This window comes from Bison bison, unplaced genomic scaffold (assembly GCF_000754665.1).
Source record: "Bison bison bison isolate TAMUID 2011002044 unplaced genomic scaffold, Bison_UMD1.0 scf7180017846308, whole genome shotgun sequence".
NCBI lineage: Eukaryota > Metazoa > Chordata > Mammalia > Artiodactyla > Bovidae > Bison > Bison bison.
In genome coordinates, this window is record NW_011476881.1 from 7676 (window position 1) to 11836 (window position 4161).

Sequence of the window (4161 nt, forward strand, 5' to 3'; positions counted from 1 at the left end):
CCCAGTCCCACCTTGCACGCTGGAACCTGCACACAATGCTCCTCTCCTCTTTAGCCCTCACCCCTGAGACTCAGGCACCAATAGTTTCTCTTCTCCTTCTTTGGATTCAATAAAGGGCTTAGGATGAAGCCTGGACCCAGTGAGCTGGGGAGCAGGAGGGAAGGTACAGGGAGCACAGGAGATAGGCGAGTCTCTGGGCTGGAGGTCAGGAGATGCATCTGTTTGGTGCCAACCTGGGTCAGAGTGCACCCTGGCAGCTAGAGATGGATGGTGCAGTCCTTTGTGTTTTCACATCCTTCCTGCCCTAGCCAGCTGACCACCCTCACCTCCAGCCTGAGCCTCTCTATACCCTTGAGTGCAAATGGGCCCATCATGCTCTATGGCAAGTGTGGTTAGTAGGTCTCTGTTCTTGCAAGGTCCCCGTCAAATACTGCTCCACCAGACCCATGACACAGAACTTCCAACAAAGGATATTTCCCAGAGTATCCCAGCTCAGTATCCCAGACTACCTCTTTAGGGCACATGACAATGAGTCTGAACTCTCTGTTCAATTTCTCCCTCACTGAAGTTTGGGGAGCACTTCCTTTCCGTCAGCCAGCACTCCAAGACTGTGCCAGCCTGAGACTCAGAGAGAAAGATCTGTGTTTGAGTGAATTGAGCGTAGGTTCTGCCTGACACCATTCCTGAAAGACCAGGGTTTTATTACACAAAAGGGGGCATGATGGTAGGTAGCACATTCAAAGTTGGTACCTGGACATCTCTCTGTGTGAATAAAAGTCAGCAAAGTTAATGCCCTTGAGACAGAAGGATGTGATTCAGGGAGTAAAGAAAGTAGAGAGTGGTCCAGGTTCTGTAAAGCATTGAGTGAGCCGAAGCAAGGGTTGGATCCCCATCATTCAAGGGGTGGCGTCACATTCCCAAAATGTAGGAGGGGAATGATGCAGGAGGCACCAAACCTCAGGACAGGGTGTTGGGAATCTCAAAGTGCTGGAGTCGCTGGAGGAGGCTCTGGATCTTACCTTGCCATTCTATGATATCTGTCAACTACTGAGGGTGTGGATGAATGAAAATGGGAAGAGTGGCTCTGGAGAGTACCAGGGATACTGCTGCTCATCTTAGAAACAGGGAACCGCCCAACATGAGTTACCTGAGGGAGGGGCAAGATGGGTGCCATGAGGAAGCGAAGTTAGGAGTGACTGCACCTGGGCAATGGGGAGCGCTTCCCCCATATTCCTACGTTGATTCCCTTCCAGGCCTCTTGGCAGGAGGTCAGGTGGACAGACTACATGTGGGTTGGAACAGTCAGAGATCCCAGGGTCAGAGTAGAACATTGGTGGAACTTCCTCCTTCTAATCAGACGCACCCCCCACCCCGGACCAATTGGCCTTGATCACTTAGATTACAGCTGTGACCCTGACCCTGATCCAGTGGTTATTGCCTGGTGGTGTGGCACATCTCGCTGTTGTTGAGTGAGTAAAATTGGCAGAGGCCTTCCAGCTGAGCTTTCTGCCCACCGAGACATGTAGGTAACTTGTGCTCAGGGAGAAGTCCAGCACCAGCATCAGCACCACCCTTGGGCAGAGAGGGGCCTGGGACTGTGGTCACCAGGGTGAGGAAGTGGAGAAGCTCATGGAAGGGGAGGTGGGAGGGCATGAGCACAACCCCTCATTCACTTTTTACCAGGCTCCCTTCCCTCCTCTGAGCCCACAGTTCAGACCAACTACCTCACTATGATGTTGCTGGAAACATATACATCACAGGCCGTGGCTCAGCCCCAAGCCATCCACTTCCAGCAGGAAATCTGTGGCAGGGCCTGAGGCATAGGCTAAAGAAATACATCTGTGCCCCAGAGGGTAGGAGGAAGGCCAAAGCCCAGCCTCATTCAGTGCACCCCTGTCGCCTTTCCCCCTCATGCCCGTTCTCCAGCCTGGGAGACAGCGGCAGCTGCCTTGGAGAGCCCTAGGCCCCATCCTGCCTGGTTCTGCTGCCTGTCAAACTCTTGGGAAGATGCTCCTTCCCTATCACGCCCCCACCCCACCAGCACCAGCCCCAGGTCTAGCGCTTTCTCTAGACTCTTGAGGGAGACTGGCACAAACAAAGAATTTAGAGTAGGCGAGCCCTGAAGAGAGCACTGGCTGCAGTGGGCACAGTAACCATGCCCCAAAATGTCAAGAGTCCTAATCCTTGCAGTTGGCTTATATGTTCCTTTGCATGATAGCAGTGGGTTAAGCTTGCAGATGCAATAAAGGCTGCTACTCAGCTGACTTTAAGTGAGGAGACTCTCACCTGCAATTGGCAGGTCCGGCCGGGCACTTTGGGGCTGCCGGGGTTGCCATGTGGACTGTCCCTGTGTGACCCAGGGAGCAGCGTTTGAATGACTAGTGTGCTTGTTGTACCCGTGCTTGTGCAATGTTGACGTCCTGGTAAGTACCTCTCAGACGCAGATGGAGGACTTTTACAAAGAAGATGCACTTTCTTTTAAAAGATTTACCATTTCTATTTCATACAACAACCCTTGCAAACATAGAAGAGAAATTGCATTGAATTAAATATGAGTTAAACAGACAATACATATACACATTATGGAGAGTGTAAGCCTTCAGTCTGACGAATAGGTAGGTAACAATCAACCCATGTCACTACACTCAGGTGCCATGTACATTGCACATCCAGGAGTCACCTACATATCCTTTTCCCTCACAGAATCCTCAAGGATAGGTCTACCTACTGCCTATTCCATTTACTTCACATTCTTGAGGGGGCCAAACTATATATGGAGAAAACAGATTGAGTGTTGCCTGCATCTGGGGATTGACATAAGGGGTTACACTACGAAAACCCAGAAGCAATTTTGCAGGTGATGAAAAAGTTTTTTGTTTCAATTGTGGTGGTGGTACCATAAGAGGATGTGCTTAGAGTGGCTCAGAGACCTTGTAAGTAAATTGTATCTTAATAATTCCATATTATTGAGATACTAATACCCTTTTTCAACAGCACATGAGACAGTTTTACACATGGTCATCACCAAATGGTCAATACCAAAATCAAATTGATTACAGTCTTTGTAACTGAAGATGGAGAACCTGTATATAGTCAGAAAAAACAAGACCTGGAGTTGACTGTGGCTTGGATCATCAGATTCACATAGCAAAATTCAGGCTTAACCTAAAAATGTGGTGAAAACTTCTAGACCAGTCAGGTATGACTTAGTCAAATCCACTATGATAATGCAGCAGAGGCGACAAATAGATTCAAGGGATTAGAACTTGTAAACAGTGTGTCTGAAGAACGATGGACTGAGGTCTGTTATACTGTACAGGAGGCTGTGAACAAAACCATCAAAATGAGAAAGAAAAGCAAGAAGGCAAAGTGGTAGGAGGCCTTACAAATAGCTAAAGAAAGAAGAGAAGCAAAGATCAAGGGAGAAAGGGACAGGTATACCAAACTAAATGCAGACTTCCAAAGAACAGCGCGGAGAGACAAGAAGGCCTTCTTCGATGAACAGTGTATAAAACTAGAAGAAACAACAGAAGAGGAAATGCTAGAGATCTCTTCAGGAAAACTGGAGATATCAAGGGAATATTTTTCCCAAAGATGGGCACAATAAAGGACAGAAACGGAAGAGACCTAGTAGATGCTGAAAAGATCAAGAAGATATGGAAAGAATATACAGAAGAACTGTCCAAAAAAGATCTTAATGTACTGGATTACTGCGATGGTGTGGTCACCACCCAGAGCCACCTGTTCTGGAGAGTGAAGTCCAGTGGGCCTTAGGAAGCACTGCTCTTAATAAAGCTAGTGGATGCGACGGAATTCCAGTAGAACTTCTCAAAACCCTAAAGGATGATGCCATCAAAGTGTTGCATCCAATATGTTAGCAAACCTGGAAGATCTACCAGTGGCCACAAGACTGGAAAAAGTCAATCCACATCCCAATTCCCAAAAAGAGTAGTACCAAAGAATGTGCTAACCATTGGACAATTGCACTCGTCTGCCATGCCTAGAGCCAGACATCCTGGAATGTGAAGTCAAGTGGGCCTTAGAAAGCATCACTACGAACAAAGCCAGTGGAGGTGATGGAATTCCAGTTGAGCTATTTCAAATCCTGAAAGATGATGCTGTGAAAGTGCTGCACTCAATATGCCAGCAAATTTGGAAAAC